Raw genomic sequence first — 12,537 nt, 5'->3', positions numbered from 1 at the left:
TAAGGTTGGAAGGGACCTTAGGAGGTCATCTAGTCCAACCCACTGCTCAAAGCAGGACCAAGCCCAGTCAGGTCTGCACAGAGGTTGAGAAAGGGGCTAAAAGGGGGAAATTGTCCCAGGATCCAAGCAGGAGGTATGTTCTGAATTTGGGACCCCATCCTCCAAGTGGTTTGCGTGAGCAGCCCCTTGCACCCTCTCAGAGGTACACTGAAGTTAATGGACTCTCTGCAGAGCCAGTTGGAGAAACAGGGCCTTAGAAGGAAAGACAGAAGGGATGGAAATAAATGCAGAATTAGGGGTCATAATGTTGTTTAGATTTGGCGACTGTGCTTTAATGTAACTTTGGGATCTTGCTGCTCAATTTCATAAGATGAAAAGAGAATCCATAGTCAAGAGAAATGTGTGTGTGCATATGGTATATGGAAAGGAAAAAAGAGAAATGTATGTACAAGTAGCATCTAGTGTTTTATTTCACTCAGTGGCATGCCTTATTTTAAGGAATTCTGGCCACTTTGGCCTCTTTATTTCTCTGATAAATACCCCAGGCCAGGTAGTCAGCTGGTGTAAATCAGCATAGCTTCACTGAAGTCAATGGAACGACCCTTACTCCTGATTTACACCACTTAGAGACTAGGTCTGTCGTGTCTTGACTGAAATATAAAATACCTATTATAACTTTTAAATTGAGCATTGACACTTGGGAGTTCAGTGTACCAACCTCAGGGCAGACTGTTAGGAAACAGGGCACAAACCCCAGAATGGCTGTGATTTCACCAACCAATTATCAAAGTCTAAAGTCCTCAGACACTATAACAGCCCCAGGACACAGATGGTCACCTGGGGTATTCTGATTTGTCTTCCCACCCTGGTAAGCATACCTTTGTGATAGATGGTCTCTTACACCAACGATCACAACAATATTCAGATTACTCCCACTCCCAAAGGACTAGTCACTTATCTCAGGTCAATTGCACTTGAGCTCTCATACCAAAGATGTTTGTAGCCAATTTTATAATAAACTGTCTAAAGATTGATTATATAGGAAAAGCAAACGAGAGTTAATTACAAGGTTAAAGCAAGTAAACAAATGAGTTCCAGTCTTAACTTTCAAAAAGTAGTAGAAGCTTCCATAATAAGCAAGCTCGATATGCCCTTTAGGGCTACCTCACGCTAAGCACTGGGGATTTTTTTGCTTATGCTCAGTAATTCTTGCCTCTCAGATCCAAGCAGCACAAGGATGTAGTTCTGGGGTGGGCAAACTACAGACTGAGGGCTGCATCTGGCCCTCCAGATGTTTTAATCCGGCCCTTAAGCTCCCACCGAGGAGCGGGGTCGGGGCTTGCCCCGCTCCATGCGGCTCCTGGAAACAGCAGCATTTCCCACCTCTGGCTCCCACTCTGCCCCCACCCCAATCATGGCCTCCGCAGCTCCTATTGGCCAGGAACTGGACGGGGCAGCACGCAGAGCTCTCTGACCATGCCCCCGCATAGGAGCTGGAGGAGGGACACGCTGCTGCTTCTGGAAGCTGCTTGAGGTAAGTGCTGCCGAGAGCCTGCACCCGGACCCCCTCCCATGCCCGTACCCCCTGCCCCAGCCCTGATCACTCTCCCATCCTTCAAACCCCTCGGTCCTATCCCGGAGCACCTTCCTGTATCCCCAACCCCTCATCCCCAGCCCCACCCCCAGCCAGAGCCCTCACCTGCTCCTGCACCCCAACCCCCAATTTTGTGAACATTTATGGCCTGCCATACAATTTCCATACCCCAGTGTGGCCCTTGGGCCAAAAAGTTTGCCAACCCCTGATGCAGTTCCTCCTTGTTAGGGTTTTTTTATCCCTTCCCCCCTTCTGCTTCTAACTGAATATTCAGCTGATGGAAGGAATTCACTTGCATGTCTCCTCATCATTTGGGTGCAGAGAGAGAGCAATCAACAGTGAGTTTTTGTTTTCTTTGATGTTCCACAATAGTTTATCTGGTTCTGGTATTGATGTGCTTTCCTTGTGGGGCAACACGTACTACCTTCTAAAAAAAACCGAGACGTCCTTGTGGCACTGTAGAGACTAACACATTTATTTGGGCATAATAAATTTGTTAGTCTCTAAGGTGCCACAAGGACTCCTCCTTATTTTTGCTGATACAGACTAACACGGCTACCCCTCTGAAACCATACTACCTTCTGTTGGAGGCCAGCATTTCACACTAATTAGTCTCTCTCTCTCTCTCTCTCTCTCTCTCTTGTCTGGTGATTTACATAATTAGAAGGTTACAAAGCAGATGATCAAATATTACCTTACAATATGGGATACAGATGTTATAAGTGAGATTAATGCATGCAGCAACTTACAAGCATTCAATAAAGTCTAAACACTAAGAACATTTTTATAACTCTAATACCTATTTTAATAATATTAACACCCAGGTGCACCAGACTGACTCCATCTATGTATTTGGTAGTACTCAAGTGAGGCATGAGGACTTGGCATGAGCTGGCATCTGGTTTGCCAGCATCACAGGGTGTAGCTGAAGGTGTATGTGGAGTATGTAGTTGCTATCTCACCTATAGATTTTTTTGTGTGTGTCTTTAAACACTGAATTATAAAGTATCATATTTGGAAATGTTTGTATATATGCACATTTTAAACCACAGCTAGGGTTTTATAAATACTTCTGCATAGAAAGTCATTTGGTAACATCGTTTATTTAGTTCTAGAGATTTATAAAGCATACTGGCTAGAGCTCAGGATGCATACATAGTGGTTAAATAAAACATTCATGCATAATTGTTTGTGCCTTTATAGATGCTGTTGACTTATATACGCTGGCTAGCATACATATGTATTATGCTGACAATACTACCCACAATATATATTCCAAGCATTTAAGTATACATATTATTAAGCATTAATTTAGCAGTTATATAGCCCAAATTGGCCTGTACCTTGATTATAATCTTACGCTAAGAATCCCCAAACACTTTGCATTAGCTGATGTTATGTAGATAGGAAAGCTGTCAGTATCAGGATATGTAGTTGCTTCCTTGTAGCAATGGATAGGGAATTACCTTCACATACCTATTTATGCTGGTACAGGTGTTGGAGGTGTCTTCACACCCCATAGTACCTGCTGTGCATGTACCCAGAACAAAGATAAGGCTTCATGCGTGTGTTCAGAACAAAAGATAAAGGGATACACCACAGTGTCAGAAACAAACCAGGTAAAAAGCTGTTTAATTGAATCCAGTTTCAGGTGATGTATATCATATCTTTTACTGGTAAACAAGTAGGGTATAAACAGATGGTTTTAGGGATTTAACTTTGGGGAGCACACCTTCTGCATAAGATGAATGTAACATTGCTGCTCAGGACTGCTCTTAGGAGACTGGTATCATATAGAACCTTTTTCCTATATCATATTGATAAACCCGCCTGACATTGGCTGTTTGGTCTCTTGCGTATATTTCATAAGGCAGCAATTTGAATCCTGGATGAATCACCACTTATGTGACAGACCTCATCTTGGCTGACGCACCGGGAATTGAACCAGGGGCTAAGACGATGAGCTACTACACCTTGAGCTAAAGCTCTGTAGTTGGGGACTGTAACCGTTCATATCCTCCGTAGATCAGCTCAGAAAAAACCGGAATATACACTCACCAGTGGGTTATACAAAGCTCTCTCCACATGTTTTAATTCTCCCCTGTCTCTCCTACCGTGGCCAAGGCATAACAATGAACTACTGCTGTCAAGGGTGGGAGGGGTGTGCCAAAAAGGGGAATTTTGTGGTGTGAATTCCTGTGCCATCAGTTCACTGTCTTGTGGCTCAAAGTGACATTTCCTCCCCTTTGCTCAGGTGCTAATGTGTATCATGTTGCTGACCCTAGTCCTCATTATGTAGATAGTTTTGTAGGAGAGGATGTGTGGGTATCAGTAATAACAGCAGTGCAGTAGCCTAGGCAGAAACACCATTATGATAAGAAATAAACTCCTACCTTTCATCTGTACCTGTCATCCTCTTAATTAAATTGCAGCTTGTTAGAGGTATTGATTTTTTTAGAAAAAACCTTTTATTTTGAAATGAGCGTAGAAGGAATTATGGGTATAGCGACTGTGGCTAAGCAGATGGCAGAGCTTCAGAGAAACAAATTCCTGATGGGTAAAATTTGTCCTAAGAATTTACAAAGCAGCCAGTAGTCATGTAACATCTGTTTGTTTATATATATATATACATAATTATGAATGCTGGATAAATGGTGTGCTGGAGATTAAATATTGTAAATCTCTGCCAGTGTCTGTCTTCTTACACTATATCTAAACCACAATAAGAAAAAGAATCTGAGATTAAGCTATATGTTGATTTAAGAGTTTTATTACAAAAAACCTTCTGACTTTGAACAAAACTCTCTTCTTAGATCCACTGGCCAGATTTTGACTATTTTGCTCTCCCTCCAAGCACCTCTGTAAGTAGAGGTCTAGGGTATTTCCCCTCCCCCCCCCCCATGTCTACCAGGCCAGTTCTCTTGAACAGATTAGCTCAGTATACGTCTGTTGAACATTTTATGCAGTTTTCTAATAGCTCATTGTGTAAGAAACAGTGCACAATGTGACAAATGCAGTACATGTCTTAAGCAACGCTGGTTACTGCAAGCAGGGGCGGCTCTAGCCATTTCGCCGCCCCAAGCACGGCGTCATGCCGCGGGGGGCGCTCTGCCGGTCGCGGGTCCCGCGGCTCCGGTGGACCTCCCATAGGCACGTCTGTGGGAGGTCCACCGGAGCCACCTGCCGCCCTCCGCGGTGTGCCGCCCCAAGCACGCGCTTGGCGTGCTGGGGCCTGGAGCCGCCCCTGACTGCAAGCACATCAAACATATCCTCTGCTCTCTGGTTTCCAGTACATAATTGAGTCAAGTTAAAGGTCTTGGTCTTTATCTTCAAGGTGCTCAATGGCCTGAGCCCAGCATAGCTAAAAGACCCCCTAAAGCTCCAGGATGAAGACTGTGCTTAACAACGCCACTCCTCGAGCACACTGGAACTTTCTCCCGTAAGGGTAAATCTCATCTGTGGAGGGACAGCTTTCTCGGAGGGCAGTCGGAGACTGTGAAATGAACTGCATGCGAACCAAGGACCATTCCCAACCTCACCAGCTTCCACTCCAAGTGCAAGGTGCACTTCTCCAACCTGCCTTCTCTAACATAAACACAGACCAACATGTACATTTCAAAATAAACCCTACCAAAACAAAACGCCACATTTCACAAACAGTTTCCCTCCCTGCCACTCCTGGGGAGGGAGTGATGAAGATGAGAGAGAATAAACTACATGTGACAGTTGCTTAGTACACCACCGGAAGGCACTCAAATACTATGGTCATGAGGTGGGTATAAAAACCTATATAGAATAGAATAGATTTGAAACTGGTGAGCCATGGGGCTTAGGGAATGCTTATCCAGTCTCAACATAAAATTAGTACTCCTGGTAGAAAAATGGGAGCATATTTTTTTTAAAAAATCTTTTTTGTCAAAATGTCACAATTTTTTAATCAGCTGTGTTGCAGACCATCAACTGGGATGAATTTTCCATGAACACTTGTGTAAAAATATTATTTTCACTGAAAAAATAAAAATTTGGAAAATTTCAACTAGCTCTAATAATCAGCTATCAGTGAAATGGTGCTGAAAATAAATACAATATTTTATTAACATACACCTCTACCCCGATATAATGCGACCCGATATAGCACGAATTCTGATATAACGCAGTAAAACAGCGCTCCGGGGAGGCGAGGCTGCGTGCTCCGGCGGATCAAAGCAAGTTCAATATAACGTGGTTTCACCTATAACATGGTAAGATTTTTTGGCTCCCAGGGACAACGTTATATCAGCGTAGAGGTGCATTTTGATGAAATTATTATTAATTTGTTTTACATTAGTGCTCAGAGGGTCCACCAAAGATTGTGCTGGATGCCGTACAAACAAACAATGAAGAAAGAGCTTCCAATCTAAATAGGCAAGATAGGCAAAGTACAGGAGAAGGGGAAGTGTTGTTATTGTTATTTCCATTGTGCAGATATGGAGCTAATGCACTGAGAGATTGTGTCTTACCCAAAGTAACAGAGGAAGTCTGTGGCAGAGCCGGGAATTGAAACCAGATCATCTGAATCACAGTCCAATGCCTCATCCACTAGGCCAGCAAATTAAAAATATATTAAATAAATCCCAATGGCTAGAGAGTTTGACATGAAATAGAAAATGTGCAGTTTCTGAGTTACAGTTAGACCTGCTAGTAAAATACTATCTTTCCCCTCCAATGTCAGCAGTTTCCTATGCATGCATCCACTAAGGAATAGCACAGTCGGGAACAGAGTAAGTAGCATGGTCTAGGGAACTGACTGGCTATAGATGTGGAAGCTGACTCTGCTCTAGACTCTGCTGGTGACTTAAGATGTGGCTGCTGGCATTTAGGTATATTTTTTGACCTTGCCTCCTGTATCAGAAATACATCACAACGTACTTCATATATAAAAAACCCTATAAAAACAAGACATTCCACTGCACAGGGTACATCTACACTACCCGCCAGATCGGCGGGTAGCAATTGATCTTTCGGGGATCGACTTATCATGTGTTCTGTACACGTGATAAATTAATCCCCAATCGATTTCCTGTCGACTGCTGAACTCCAGCCCGGCGAGAGGTGGAAGCAAAGTCGACGGGGGAGCTGTGGTGCGCCGTGAGGATGCGAAGTAAGTAATTTTAATTCGATCTAAGATACTTCGACTTCAGCTACACTATTCTTGTAGCTGAAGTTGCGTATCTTAGATCGATTCCCCATCCCCCCTCCCCACAGTGTAGACCAGGCCACACACTCCTCCCCCAAGAGAGGATGAGAGAATGAACAACGTGACAGATGTGTTTTAAGCACTACTGGAAGGCACTCAGGTACTATGGTGATGTATAAGAACCTATACAGAATATAATACAACATCTATTCGTTTCTCCCCACTCTGTAAAGCGTGGTTAATAATACTTCTCTACCTAATGTACGGAAGTGTGAGGTAGGATTACTTAGTGGCTGTCTGTACTTTGTCTTTGGAAAGACAAACTCTTATGTTTATAATTTTCTTCCCTCCAAGAAAATGAAACTAGCGGGCATGGGACTGGAGAGCTTTCCATGCTCATTTATTTCATTTGCTTTTGGATCCAGGGCCTTCATGGCAAAAGAGACTTGCCTCCAGACTTCCATCCTGCTGGAAATATAGCAGAATACCAGCCTGACCACATCCAGGGTGAGTTGTAGGATGCGTCTCTTCTTCCAGCCTTTCAAATAATGGTAGCCACTGGTTCCTGCAGACATTTAATCTGCTGGGTGCTATTCATCATCTTGGACCCCTTCAAGGAGACTGCTCAGCTGCTGTAGAAGGTCATAAAGTATTGGCTTTTAATGCTTGTGATGCAATTTTTCTTCTTTAACTGGTATAAAATTTCATCTAGATCCTCTGGTGATGAGCACCTGATAAATAGTTGTGATATTAATCATAGTTTGCATTTCAGTATCCAGTGTGTGCTTCCTGATCACAGCTGTTCATAGACGTGCTGGAATCTGAGAGCAGGAAACGCATTTTAAAGGTTGAGCTTTGGAGTAACCAAAGGAGAATGAAGACTCCTCAAAGCAGGCAGGGCACTGAGTACCATCTGTGGAAACAGATTTGTTTGTGGTCTTTACCTACTGCAATAAGTTTTCCTCCGAGTGCACCATTACATGCCAGTTTTGCCTGCTTAGTCTCCTCTGTCATTAGATTTTGCTGCTGAGGCACCTATTTAGAAAAGCCCATATTAATGATCCATTCATTAAAGACCTACGTCTTCAACGGAAGTTGATGAGAACTGGAGGTGCTGAGTACTTCTGAAAATCAGACTATTATCTTAATTAAGGTCTGATGTAATACAGCATCAAGTGCTGCAGTTGCCTGCATGAAAACTGAAGAAGTCTTAAACACTCAGTAGTTAAAACAAAAATGCATTAACATCTGGTGGTCTTCGTTTTAGAATGTAACAACTTCCTGATTGTGTTACCTTTCAGTCATTTCAGAGTCTAACAAGACCTAAATGCTGCTTTATGTGATCGTTGATCTAATCAAGATGTAAATGAGACGCTTACAAATATATACACATAAATTACAGAACGTTATGGTTCAGGTTATCATGATTTGTTAAGATCAGTTGTAAATTTTATATCGCAACATATTTCAGGGTTTCCTTATCTTAGCATTTCAAGTATTTTTAGTTAAGCAGGAGATTTACAATTTATTGCACAAGGTTTAATACATTTTCCAATACATTTTTATTTTCTAACATATTCATTTAGCCTAGCAAATTTTATATAGGTAATTAAACTCTAAATATTATTCCACCCAAATTGTTCAAGTTAGAATGAAAACCAACCAACCAACTAATGCAAAATTGTACTTATAGAACAGGAACGAGATGAGATGAGACTATATTGGTAGTTTGTTAAACAAATTAGGTCTGGGCTTAAAAGTGGGGAAGCCAACTCATTAAGACAAATTTTTTTTCAGAATAACTTTTTTTCCCCAACACCATAGGTCCAGATTCTGAAAACCTTTATGGAGCAGAATTCCCGCTGGTTTTTGTGAGAATTTTGCAGCCTCAAAGACTGCAGAAAATAATCCACACTATTTTCTATAATTTGTGCCTTATTTTGGAGTCTCTGTTTGTTTTTAGTGTTGACACCAACCAACAATAGCTTATAGCAACAACAAAAAAATGGGAAAGGTAAAATTACAGCACTGGGAACTGACTTCTAGAAGATAAAGGTATAATGATTGATTAAATTGGCAGAAGGGATTTGCTTTTCAATATAGACTGTTGCAACTGTTTCTCAACTCATCTCTCTGTAATAGTTAGAGATGGGCTCAAGACACAATGTTTGGATCTAGATTTCCAGTACCCCAGAGTTATCAGTTCTGGATGTTTGGAAGTAGGAAGGCCTTTATGAATATACACCAATTGCAAAATTCACATCTAGGTTGAGATGTTGAATTCTCCAAACCGTGTGAATGTTGACATCTAGGGTTTTGCATTATGTCCACTAATAGGGTATAAAACATGGTGGGTTGACTATTCATTACAGTTCTAAGTCACAAACCTTTTGGTAGTTAAAATCTTTTTTCAGCTTCCTCTCATCACCCTCAAAACATACATACAGGCTGAGAGTGTTGTTAAAAGGTAAAAGTGTGTTAAAAATTACTGAAGTAGGTGATAATGACTAACACACAGTAAGGAAATAATAGCGCTAAAATAACTGTGCACACTTTAACCTGACAATGTATAATAGCGCTATGCAGTTTACATTACACTTCTCCTCATCAAGAGAGTGAAAGGCGCATGTTATCCACTTCCTATAAACATCACTATTTAGCTTCTTCGCTCAAGGATCTCTCCAGATTCTTACCAACTTTCCCTCTTCATCCTTGCTCTCTCTGTTAATGCTGACAACTGAGCTTCCTTATGATAAGGAGAGCAAAGAACATGGAACATTGTTTGAGCTCATTTCATGACATGCCAGTGCAGGTTTAAACACCAATTACTACGTTTCACATGACAAATCTGAAAGAAAAAAAAAGATCATTTAATAAATTTATTATGAAGGCAAATGACTCCTACATAAATCAAAGTGCCTTGTTAAGGAATATACTCAGTCAGCTAAATACAGAGGTGACAAAGGTTAACTGCACAGTCATGCCACTAACTCTTGTGTCATTTCTTATGAGATGTTGCACTGAGTCATTATTATGATAATATCTAATATTTCCAGCCTAAAAGTCTCATGATGGGGATGATGTTTGTTCATATCACCTTTGGATAGGTAAAAAATACGTTAAATGCTAGAGGAGTGTGAATATTTAATCCATCATTTTGACAGTGTGGTTGAAGCATAGACTTATAGAATATTAGGGTTGGAAGAGACCTCAGGGGGTCAGCTAGTCCAATCCCCTGCTCAAAGCAGGACCAACACCAACTAAATCATCCCAGCCAGGGCTTTGTCAAGCTGGGCCTTAAAAACCTCTAAGGATGGAAATTCCACCACCTCCCTAGGTAACCCATTCCAGTGCTTCACCGCCCTCCTAGTGAAATAGTGTTTCCTAATATCCAACCTAAACCTCCCCCACTGCAACTTGAGACCATTGCTCCTTGTTCTGTCATCTGCCGCCACTGAGAACAGCCGAGCTCCATCTTCTTTGGAACCCCCCTTCAAGTAGTTGAAGACTACTATCCCCCCTCACTCTTCCCTTCTGCAGACTAAATAACACCAGTTCCCTCAGCCTCTCCTCGTAAGTCATGTGCCCCAGCCCCCTAATCATTTTTGTTGCCCTCTGCTGGACTCTCACCAATTTGCCCACATCACTTCTGTAGTGAGGGGACCAAAACTGGCCGCAGTACTCCAGGTGCAGCCTCACCAGTGCCCAATAGAAGGGAATATATTTCACTCTCTTTCTCTGTGTACATGCCATGCTATCCACATTATTTCCAAGCAATTATTCCCACAGTATATTGTCTTCTCATCATCAATAAGTCCCTCCCCTCATCCTTCCTTTAGTTGAACAGTTGTCTAGCATCCTTCCTGTGTTTGTCTGGTCTTACTCCAAGTCCAGTCCTGCACAACCTAAATTACATGAGTTGCAACTTCTTGGTGCGCTACTCAGTGATTTAGTTTACAGGATCAGTCTCTTAGACCCTGATCGTCCCAGGAGCACGATGCAGACAGCCTCTTGTATTTGTGAGGAGTCCCATTGATTTGGTGGGTCTTTCTCTACAGAGGTCTTTACAAGATCACAGCTTCAGGTTGTAAATTCATCTGGCAAGAAACATGTCTTAATTTGATCTCAGGAAAAACTTCCTAACTGTAAGAACAGTAGGACAATGGGACAGACACCTAGGGAGGTTGTGGAAACTCCTTCACTGGAGGTTTTCAAAAGGAGGCTGGATAGCCATCTGTCTTGGATGGTTTAGACACAACAAATCCTGCATCTTGGATTAGATGAACCTTGCGGTCTCTGGGAACCCCATGATTCTATCAACTCAGTCTTGTTTGCATCATGCATGGAAGTAATTTCATTGAGGCTGATGGGGTTGCTCACAAGAGTGAGATGTGCAGAATTTGGGCCTAAGCTTGTAATGTGATGTGTAAATTTACAGTGTCCTTTAAATGATTCTAATAGTTATAAAGGTGATGTATGAAACTGCTAATGGGGCATTCCTCAGGGCCTGTAGAGCCAAAATCTGTCCCACATTACCTGTTTTTTCTTGTATTTTGTTTGCAAAGTGCATGTAGTTCTTATACATGTGTTTATCAAAATAACTGCTTTTCAAGAAGCAAATACACACAACTTGCCAGTGGACAAAGGCACATTTACTTGCTCCAGAATTTAGTATAAGTATGTATAAAGTGCCCATCATCTTGATAGCTAACGATGCTCCATATATGTTGGAATAGTATATTTGCACAAATGGGGAGCAGAGGCTTTGTGAACCACTGACTGAAGCAAAATGCTCAACTTTCACCAACGGATCAAAGATGGCAAATAGCAATTAGTAGAGTCAACGCTAAGGGATTCCTGTGTCTACCATTAGTAGAAGGTTTAGAGATGTAGGCAGTGTGTCCTGATGGATAAGTGACTGGATTAGGAGCCAGAAGAGATGTGTTTAATTCCTGGCTCATAGACAGAATTCCGGTGTGACCTTAGTCAAATGACTTAATCTATCCTGTGCCTCATCTGTAAAATGGGGATAATACTCCTCTAATTAACAGGTATTGTGAAGAGAAAATCCGTTAAGGATCTGGAATAGTTCAGATGAAGGTGTGGCAGGGTGGACTAGGTCCGGAGGCCCCATGCGGAGGTCTTGTGGCCCTGCATCACCCGGCCCCAAAACAGAGCAGAGAGAAGTCCTCCAGGCAGCCTAGAGTGGCTGCAGAAGAGCAGCCAATCAGAGGGACTGCTGGTGCAGCCAATAAGGGGCCAGAAGGGCCAGATAAAAGACAAGGAGCAGAGCAGTGTTCAGATGCTGTGTGGAGCTCAATGAGGAAGGACTGGATGCCTGGCTGGCTAGATGAAGAGCAGCAGGACCACGGACAGCTCACTGCAGAGCGCTCACCAGACAGAGCCAAGCCCAGGGAAAGCTGCCAAAGACCAGGTGCCTGGCTGGCAGGATAGAGTAGCAATGGTAGTGCCTGGCTGGTTAGTGTGGGCAGGCTGAGCCCAGGACCTGGCCAGACCAGGCAAGGGTACCGAGATGGGTCCTGCTGGTCTGGCTGCAGACTGAGCCCAGGAACGGTACCAAGATGGGCCCCGGCTGGGTGGTTGGAAAAAGGCAGTGCCTTGGTGAAGAAGCCTTAGAGCTACGGCCCCATACCAGGGCTGAGAAAGAACTTGGACTGTTTTCCCCGGAAGGTGGGACAGCATGGGCGGCTCAGCCGGAGGGCTGAGCTGCTGAAGACCAGCCGAGAGAACTGCCGGACCGGAGCGA

At 42.9% G+C, this 12,537-nt stretch overlaps 1 protein-coding gene across 1 annotated transcript in view; it reads left to right on the top strand.

The window, feature by feature from the left end:
- Nucleotides 1–12,537, top strand: part of DAB1 (DAB adaptor protein 1) — a 418,072-nt gene that overhangs the window by 67,555 nt on the left and 337,980 nt on the right. The window contains exon 4 of the mRNA XM_045028235.1: nt 7,196–7,277. The gene's annotated coding sequence lies outside the window, so the exon portion shown is untranslated. The remainder of the gene's footprint in view (nt 1–7,195; nt 7,278–12,537) is intronic.

Source organism: Mauremys mutica, chromosome 8 (assembly GCF_020497125.1).
Source record: "Mauremys mutica isolate MM-2020 ecotype Southern chromosome 8, ASM2049712v1, whole genome shotgun sequence".
In the NCBI taxonomy this organism is placed as follows: Eukaryota; Metazoa; Chordata; order Testudines; family Geoemydidae; genus Mauremys; species Mauremys mutica.
Note: the sequence above shows the minus strand (reverse complement) of the source record. Positions and strands in the feature narration are given on the sequence as shown.